Source organism: Falco rusticolus, chromosome 13 (assembly GCF_015220075.1).
Source record: "Falco rusticolus isolate bFalRus1 chromosome 13, bFalRus1.pri, whole genome shotgun sequence".
Lineage (NCBI taxonomy): Eukaryota > Metazoa > Chordata > Aves > Falconiformes > Falconidae > Falco > Falco rusticolus.
Genome location: NC_051199.1, coordinates 1,287,907 through 1,297,190, shown reverse-complemented (window position 1 = coordinate 1,297,190; position 9,284 = coordinate 1,287,907). Strand labels below are relative to the sequence as shown.

The 9,284-nt window shown below is 46.3% G+C and overlaps 1 protein-coding gene across 1 annotated transcript in view; it reads left to right on the top strand.

Annotated features, from left to right (window-relative positions):
- Positions 1-154: 154 nt before the first annotated feature.
- Positions 155-9,284, top strand: part of LOC119156470 (high density lipoprotein binding protein) — a 39,987-nt gene continuing 30,857 nt past the window's right edge. Inside the window, exon 1 of the mRNA XM_037406212.1 lies at positions 155-323. The gene's annotated coding sequence lies outside the window, so the exon portion shown is untranslated. The remainder of the gene's footprint in view (positions 324-9,284) is intronic.

The window sequence follows — 9,284 nt, the reverse complement described above, 5'->3', positions numbered from 1 at the left end:
CGGGCCTACTAGAGGTAAAGCCGGTCCCGGCACCCGGTGGCGCCTGCCGCCATCTTGGTAAAGAAGAGAGATGTGCGTGACCTACCAACATACGGGTGGTCCCGCCCCCACGTGCCCTTTGTCGGTCGGTTGCTATGGGAACGGGCCGGGCGCATGCGTGCCGGAACTCCGCCCCGTTCCCCTAGCAACCGGCCGACAAAGGGCACATAGGGGAGGGACCACCCGTATGTTGGTAGGTCACGCACATCTCTCTTCTTTACCAAGATGGCGGCAGGCCCCTCGGCCTCGTACCCAGCATAGGCTTTGCTGCGGGCCTACTAGAGGTAAAACCGGTCCCGGGGCACCCGGTGGCGCCGGCCGCGCGGGGCGGGCGGCGGGGGTTGGGCGTATAGCCTCAGCTATAGCGGGAGGAGGGCGCGGGTCTGCCTCTGCGGCCGGGCGGGTTGCGCTGCCTCGAACAAGACAGCGGCAGCAGAGAGACGGGCTCCGCGGGCGGCACGTCCAGCGAGCGCCCGGCTCCGCTCTATGGTCTCGGCCTGTCCCGTTGGCGCGGTGTGGCCCACGTGCCGCTGGGGCGACCCTCCGCAGCGAGCGGGGGTGCGGGGGCTGCGCGGAGGCGCTCGCCCCACCGGCCTCTTGCACCCGCCCCACCCGGCGGCCACCCCCGCCGCTCCCCCAGGCAGTGGCCGCCCCGCGCTGCGCCGGCGACGTGGAGCGCTCCGGCGGCACCCAGGGCGCGGACAAAAGCCCTGAGTCATTTCGCGCTTCCCCTCCCTGCGGCGGCCGCCCCGCGGGCCGGTGGGGAAGACGGGGCCGCCCCCGAGGGGACGGGGCTGCGGGGGGAGGTCGCCCCGTGTCCCCAGGCCCGGCCCGCTGCGGGCTCTGCAGAGTTGGAGCCTGAGCGTGGCTTGGCGCGGCGGGGGGGCCCGGGGCCGAGGCTCCGCTCCGGGCCGCTCCGGAGAGGGGGTTCTGCGGGGGTTCTGCCTCACCTGTGGCCTCTCGCCCTCAGTGGGACGGGGGGGAAATTCTGCCCCTTTACTGAATTGCGCTCTAGTCCCTTAGCGTGGCTTGATTGCAGCTTCGATAGCAGCCTGATCCAGCAATCGGGCAGGACAGACGAGGGCTGAGCGCCAGGCGCTGGTGATCCTTGGGCCCAGCCTGGCTATAGCTGAAGCGGCCTGGCCGGGAGAAGCAGCACTTCCTATGCGGGCCTTCCCCAAGGAGCAGGGAAGCGTTCCTGACTGGCACGGGTAATTCCTTCCGCTGGCAGGGGAGAAGCAAGAGAGAGGCTCATGCTGGGAATGTCAGGAATGGCAAGAGCAGTTTGCTCGGAACTGATGAGGTGAGCCAGGGTCCTTGAATTCGCAGCTCTAGGTGAGAATTTGATTAAAATTCACGACTCTGGGGCTGGGAAGTGACAATTAGAGACACTCAGTCCCAAGGAGGTTGAAGGAGTCACTTCTTTCCTGATACTGTTGTGTAAGGACAGAGAACATTCTGCATACTGCTCTGTGCTATATTGCTTTATCGCGTGTTTTCTCTTTAGTGAGACGGGTGTAGCTTCTGCCTGATGATTTAGTCTCAGGTTTGCCTACTGTTGCTGTCCAAATGCTACACAATAGTTCTGTTAGAAGACAATTTAACAGATGGTATAACAGTTACCCCCTCCCCCAAATCAGACTGGAAGGTGGTGTTTCATGTATTGTTTCATAGGTGGATTGGATATCCCTTCGTCTGGTAGAGGAATATGCATCAGAGGCAAGGCAGGAAAGGAAGCAGTAACAAAATGTGTAGCTGTGTGTCTGTTAAAGTTCTGCATCTCCAGTCCTTTGCCTGTTCAGGTTTAAGCTGCTAGAAAAAGAGAATCCTCTAGTTTGTATGTGGATTTTCATGCAGCATGGCCCAAATCATAGACAGGGCCACCCATGTACTCAAGCCACAAAAAAAACCCCAACCTTTTCCTTCCAAAAAAGTCCACAGTAGTATAGTTTTTCACAGATCAGAATGACAGGCAGAGGAAAAGCTCTCTGCTAGATGTGGAGGTAACAATATCTGGAGGCCTGTAAATACAGTCTGGAACAGAGGCAGTGTAACCACCTAGCCTGAGCTTTGCCATTGCGGCAAGATACTGTAAGCCTAGATCATTCTCAAAAGACAGTTTTTCTGAGTGGCTTCTAAGAAGCAGTTAAAAGATTGCTCTGTGTTTGTCCGATATAAATTGTTCTGGTATTTCACTCTAATAGTATGACACATACTCCTGTCTCCTCCTTTGTTGCAAGTTAAGTGATTTTTTGCTGTCATCTTTTCTTCCTCTCCTAATTCTGCCTGAAAAGGTGAAAAAATTACAACACTACTACTTACGTATTAAAGGCTGTTATGTTCCCTGCTTTTTCATTGGCCTTGCTTATCTAGACTGGGATGATCAAGGAAGAGATTTCTCCTTGATCTGGAATTGGATCATTATGTTGTGTAGCATAATGCTAACAATAGTAACTTTTTCTTTGATGGGATAAGGGCAGTTGTTCTTAGTCAAGTAGCTAGTCTTTTTTTTTTTTTTTCCAATGCCCATTAAGCTGCTTCTGAAGACAGTATGGTCTATTAGAAGAGAGATCTGTAACCCTGGATTTTACAGCTGTTATCAGAGTGGAGAGCCATCCCAGATAAGCCCTCCTGCGAGGGTTTACACCTTTTCAGAGAAAATCAGGATGTGTTATTGGTTACACTATTTCAGCTGATACTGGCATATAGAAGCATCTTAAGCTGATAGAAGTGTAGTTAGGATTGTGCTACTGCGAGGATTCAGGTAATTCACCCAGGTCGCTACCAGTCAGGTGGTTAGAGCAGTCAGCAGCTGCACTGAGACCAGTCTAACATGTTCAAACTGAATGCGAGTGTATGGTTGAAAAAGTTCGTTCACCGTGGCTGGGAGGGTATCTGACAATTTGATCTGTGGGTTTCTGCGAAATACCAGCTTTATGTGAAAGCATTGTTTCTCTTAAAAAGTACTCAACAAAGGTTCAAATTTGTTTTGTGTTCAAGAATTCTACAGAAGGAAATCCTCAGGCCTATACTGTGCAGAGCTTATAAAATGAACCTTAAAGCTAAATAGCAAGACTCTGGCAAGTGTCTGCATGGCTGTTTTGAAGCTGACAAGCAGTAAAGGCAGGATCTGGAAGCTGCCTTTGCACTTTCCTTGCGGCCAGAGAGAAGCTGCAGATCAGTTGGTCTCATGCTTATCAGGAGTAGGCACCCAAGCATGGCCTGAGAAGACACTGTAACAAGAAATACAAGCCTTTTAGCCCCTGTGGATCAGGCACAAGAATAGCCTTCTTTCTGGAGCATTACCCTTATAGAAATGCTGTTATAACCTTGACAAAGACATGTGCTGCTGCAGAAGTTGCAACAGGGGTTTTCTAAAGTGGGCTGGGAAAGGCATGTTCACCTGGGATGTAAGGAGCCTAACTTGTCCAAGAGCATGTCACTGAGAGGCCCAGAGCCTGTAAAACTTTTGCAACATGGGTCTGTGCAAGAAGTAGGGAGGTGTTCTTTGTATTAAAATATGAAAACAGATAAAGAAGAGATAGGTAAAACCCAGCTGCAGGATTAGGCCTCTGTTCCTAATTATCCTAACCTTGAGAGAAGAAATTGTTAGGCTGTATGATGTAGTATAGTGGGGTTTGCAGGTCGTTTTTTGTTTGGCTGATTGTTTTTCTGGGGCTTTGGTCTAGAAGCAGTTCCAGCAGAGTCTGTTACCGGGAGGCTGTGGTATTTACTGTGGGCTGTGAGACTGTATTTGGAGTGGAAGGGAAGGTCATGCTCAGTAGAGCCAGTTGTGGGAGGGATTACAGAGGAGCTTGAGACACCAGGAGCTGGTCTCTGGGCCCCAGGTGCTCATGCTAGGTTGGTAATTAATGTAAGAGTCTAGTCGCCTGAGTTTGGGGCTTGTTTCCAGAGCTTTTTTCATTTTAGAAATTCCTAGGTTTAGAAGAATAATTTTGGGTTACAGGCTTACCCTGGATGTGGAATTATACCTGAGAGAATTCAGCATGTGGCTTTATATTTAGCTGTCTTTTAACTTTAAAAGAAAGACTGTTTATGTCCGAAAAATCTCCTATTTAAATCTTGTGATTTACTTTACCGTCTTAAACAGGAAAGTCCTGCATGCCTAATAATTCTAGTGACCTTTTTCCCCATCCGCCTTCTGTGAACTCGTGTTGCCCCATAGCTCTCATGGTGTGACTGCCATGGAAGAGAATCGGGGAGTCAGGCTGGGAAAAGATGTGCCAATAACCAAGGAGGAAAAGTTCTATCCAAAACAAGGGGAAGAAGCCTCTTCATTTATAATATTTTATGTTTATAGGCAACTTCGGGTTGTGGAAGATTTATGTGTTTAAGGTTTTAATTCTAACAAGGAAAAGTGGTCAGGCTGTGATGAGTGTTCTTAGTCTATTTTGTTTCATAAGAAACTTAAGTATGTTGAAGCTGAAGCGGTTCTTTTCCCCTTCATTTAGATGATCTTTGGTGTTTCTACCCATACAAGCTCTGGTATTTTCCCAGCAGTCTCACATAAATATGAGTATCCTTTCTAGCAGCTACCATAATATACATACTTTTCTTTGAACTTGCTGCTGTTATACATCACTTGTCTCTCATGACAGGTTCAATTTTGTTGAATCTTGCATCTGGTAGATCTTTCAAGCCTTGAAGATATCTACTAATATTTTGCAAATTATTACTAGATTATTAGCATGTAAATAATTTAGGTACATTTATACCTCGCAGTGCTAATTTCTTGACTTCAGCCACTTCAAAAAACCATTTGGTTGGTTTAATCTAGGTGTACTGCAACTTTTTGTGTCTGTGTGTTCCTGCATTGTGGGGAGGGCTGAATAGGTAGCTGCTTTGGCAAAGAAGGCAGGGGATGTGTGTTTATGTATGTGTTTGTGTGTATGAAAGCCAGTTGGTTTTCTGCTTACTACTATAAGTAAAGCAAAATGGTAGTGGTATTGGGAGGTGGGGGGTGTCAGAGAAAAGTTTGTCATTACACTTAAGGTCCTAGCAATGCTCTTGCCTCAGTGAAGTCCCTTTAATTGCGCTTTTGGCAATTGTTGGACTTGGGAAGAAACCTCTGGCCCCGGCAGGAGCAGCACGTGGCCCCGGTGCCAGGAGCAGGCTGCGGAGCCGCCAGGGCAGTCTCAGTCCAACGGCCGTGCATGGGGCGGGCTGATCTTGGCCACAGCTGCCCGTACCACGGGGCTGGCTCTGTTGCTGAGGCAGCGACAGAAGCATGTCACACTTTTGTGAGGAGCAGGGGTTGAAGCAAGGAGTTATGTCCAGCTGTAGTCACAAAAGAGGTGTTTGCAAAGCAGCAGGCAGAAACAACAAGGAGAAACCTGAGAGAAAAGATGGACCTCAAAAGGCTTGGTTAGAAGAAATCACGATGAGTTTAACTTCAATGGAAAAACAGCACTGGAAGAAGGGAAGTGATTGGTTCAGTTGCTGTAAGGCACCAAGAAATGATGATTCACAGGAAAAGTTTTGTCTTTGAGAGAATTGAATAGTGCAGTAATATTCACGTGACCTCCCTTAATGACACTGTTTAATTTAATTATAAAGTAAAATGGATTTACCTGTTGACACAAAATGGCAGCAGTACCAGATTCTCTTACACTTATCAGCACGGTGTCTGGAACTGTTTTCCTGCAACAGTTTGGTTGTCTTTACTGAAGATTTTTCACTGATGAGAAAGAACCATTTGGGAAAAGTTTGGGGATGGAATGGATAGATATATTTATTAGTGGAAGCAAAGAAGGAAACACCCAAACAAAAAAACCACAGGAAAGTCAACAAACAGAACACCGTAAGTGACTGGCATGCAAACATATGTCACAAATTGAGGCGATTCTGGTAAAAGCATCTACGCATATAACATGTGTGTGCACCATACCTTTTACCTGCACAGGAAATACCTGTGCATTGAAATTTCTGGAAGCATGTAGTGATATCACAACAGTTGATACTTGTGTTCTGTAGCTATGCATTTAGCAACATCCCAGCTATTAACTAGCTTTTAAGGAGGAAATACTTGGAATCCTGTCATGTTTTGACTATTGCTATTCAGCTTGGAGGTGACAGGACGCAGCCTTCTCCTTGTGTTATTAAGCTGATAATTGCTTGTCAAGGTCTCTGTCAGAGCCCGTGAAAGTGCTGCCTGGCATGTATGCAGACCAGGTGATAAAGGTGCATATCAGGACTCTGGTTTTAAAGGAAGGTTACTGGTGTAATATCTCACAGTAAATATCATGAGGCAGGTATGGCTAGCTTTCACAAAGCTAAACTGGCATATTTTTCAGCAGAGATTGGATAACTAGAATAATCTCATCGCATCATTGAAATGTCAGGCTTGGTTTAGGGTATTGGCATGCAGCATGGGCATCACTCCCCTGTCTGCTTTCCCGCACCCCTGCTATGTTTGGTTGACTGGTATTTCAAATGTTTTGCAGTGGGTTGTCTGAAAAATCAGCAAAGGCCTTTTTTTGGAGGAACGCTGAACACCTGGACAGCTGCTGCTCAATTTCAGGTGGTGGTACCTGCAGTAGTGCCACTTGCTGGTTCTCCTGCTGTTGTTTCTGCTGCTGTGTTTCTGTCTGTCTCTGCATTTCTGGCACTGAGAATTAAACAGGATATTTCACAAAATAAACTGGATATTTGCCAAAGATGAGCAACGAACAAAGCCTAGGCCATGCTGTGTGGCACGAACAGGGACATTGGGCATGGGATGGGTACATGGGTCAAGTTAGGAAAAAGGAAGAGAGTAAGGGTCAGAGTTAATGCAAGGAAGGTTTCCCTGCCGGCAGGGACAGAGGCAAAGCCAATAGAAAGCCCCAGTGGGGTGAGAGGCCAGGAGCGATGAAAATGGGCTTGTTGCTGCATGCCCCAGCTGCAGCCTGGGGTGAGGAGCTTGCGGGGTGGGGGTGGGGGTGTGTGCCTGTCTCCAGCAGGCACTGGAGAGCTGGTGGGCTGTCTGGCCGACCTCCCCTGCACTTCCCAGAGAGGGGAGCGGGACTCTGCCCTGGGCAAACCAGCCCTGGCTGTTCCCGTTGCACAGTAGAAAGTAAGTTTGTTGTTATCTCTGTTCAAGTGATAAAGCTGAAGGTAAACCTGCATTGGAGCAGCTGAAAGGAAAGCTGAGAAGAACTCACAGAGCAGGCACAGTGAGAGTACGGCTGGGGATATGTTATGGCTGGCCTGCTATTGCGTATGCTTTTGTTTTCAAAGTGAATGCTTCAGCAATCGGTATAGCCTGCTGGGATTTAGGGGCATGGTCTTACAAGGGCCCTTGAGATCTCTGGAGAATAGCAAGTTGTAGATATTTGAGTGTTGCTTAAAAGTAGAGCTGGTTAAATAGCATTGAGGAAACTTAAAAGTAACATTCTACACCTGCTGCTTTTTCACAATTAAAATACTGAGTTAATGGCTCTGTTGATGGCAGCAGAGTTGTGGGTGAAAATGAGAGCAAGCAGTGAGTATTCAGAGAAGATTAGAAGTTCTTGGAAATTTTAAGAATGTTAACCCATTTATTTTATTTGAAAACTCGGATTGCTCAGGGCACTGTTCTGTTAATCCAAAAGGCAGTAACAATGTGTGGGTGGAGGATGTATGGCATAAGGTGTCAAAGCAAAAAAATTGTTTCTAGAATGGCACATGTACCCTTCTAGTTCAGCCCAAAGATGACCAGGGTGGGACTGGAAATTATTTGGTTATGAAAAGAGGTTTTAAACATAAAATAATATTATTTGTAACAATTAGTGGACATAGTTTTACTCTGGTTTCTCGCTCTCTCACTTTTCTTTTATAGCAGGCTTAGAGTGGCCTTGCAGATTTGGAAGAGAAGACTGTCTGGTTTTTTCACTGTCAGTTTAGATCACCGTGATGTAATTCTGTCTAACACATGAAGAGCTGTTTGCTTGGCCTAGTAGAGATTAGGAATTAGTGCTTGTCAGTGGATATGTTGAGCCCCTGTTGCATGTGCTATGAATAGGACAAAGGGAAGGCTGCGCTTAAATAGCAAGGGGCCTATCATCACTTTTTAAAAGTGGCAGTTGGAATCAGATATTTACTTTAAAGCCTTTTCAGAGGAATTGTTGCCAAACTGAAGATTCTTTTTTTCGACTTGGAATTGGTCCTCTCCAAACAAAGCACTAGCCTCCCTGCAAGTTAAATTATTTTATTCTTTGAGGTTTTTGTTTGTCACAATAATGGTTATTTTTCTGGGTCATATTTTCAAACTGCTTATTGTAACTGAAAGATAGAAATGAAGAAAAAAAATTACAAAATTGGACAGTGTTGTGAAGCCATGCAGCTTGGGGAACTGGAACTCTGAGGAAAACATACCAGAGCACATAAAAAGTTTATAAAAATGGAGCTGCAGCATTCTTAAGTCTTTGTTATCCAGTAAACATTAGTAACTGAGGAATCCTTAAAATCTTTCACAGGAGCTGTGAACAACCTTGTTTAGGTTTTTCTCTACAATACCTAGAATTAAAGTAGCTAAGCAAGATTTTTTTAAAAAAAGACTAAACCAAATGTTTGTTTACAGTTTCCATGCTTAAGTTGCAAATTGTTCCCTGTCCCCCTGAAAAATGTCATTTGGGGTGTCTCATTTAGTTTGCCACTTTTATCTTTTTTTTTTTTCATTTGCTGTATACATTTACCTAATTGAATCTCTGTGAAGAGATGTAGTTGTCATTTTTACAAACTGCTGCAAGCAGCAATTCTGCCCTATAAAACATCAGCTTAAAGAGTACCTGTAAGAGGGTCTTAGGGAGCACGGCGACAGGTTCAAGCTAAGGGATGTGGTCAGCTTTGAATTTTTGAAATATATGACAGTTAATACAAAAAAGGGGTAAGTTTAGGACTTGCAAGTCCCTTGCTTTTCCAAGCTGTGGGATGTGTAGTACATGAGAGCTTCTGGCAACATCTCTTTAAAGAGAGAGACGGAGAGAAAATTGCCACGTGTTCATTTTATATTGCAGTGTCCAAGGGAGAAGGGAGCAAGAGATGCTGAAGACATAAACAAAAGAACTCCAACCCAGTAGCCAAAGGAGGGTGAAATGAAAGTTCTTTTTGAAGAACAGAAAGCAAACTGTGTGTGTGTTCTGCAGTGTCTCTGCAGTCCTCACTTCTTGGGTAACTGTGATATTAACAGACTTTGCTCTCAGCTAATTATTTGTGGAAGGTGGTTTTTTTCCCTTCTGCAGTGCAGGTTGAACAGAGAGCAGTGC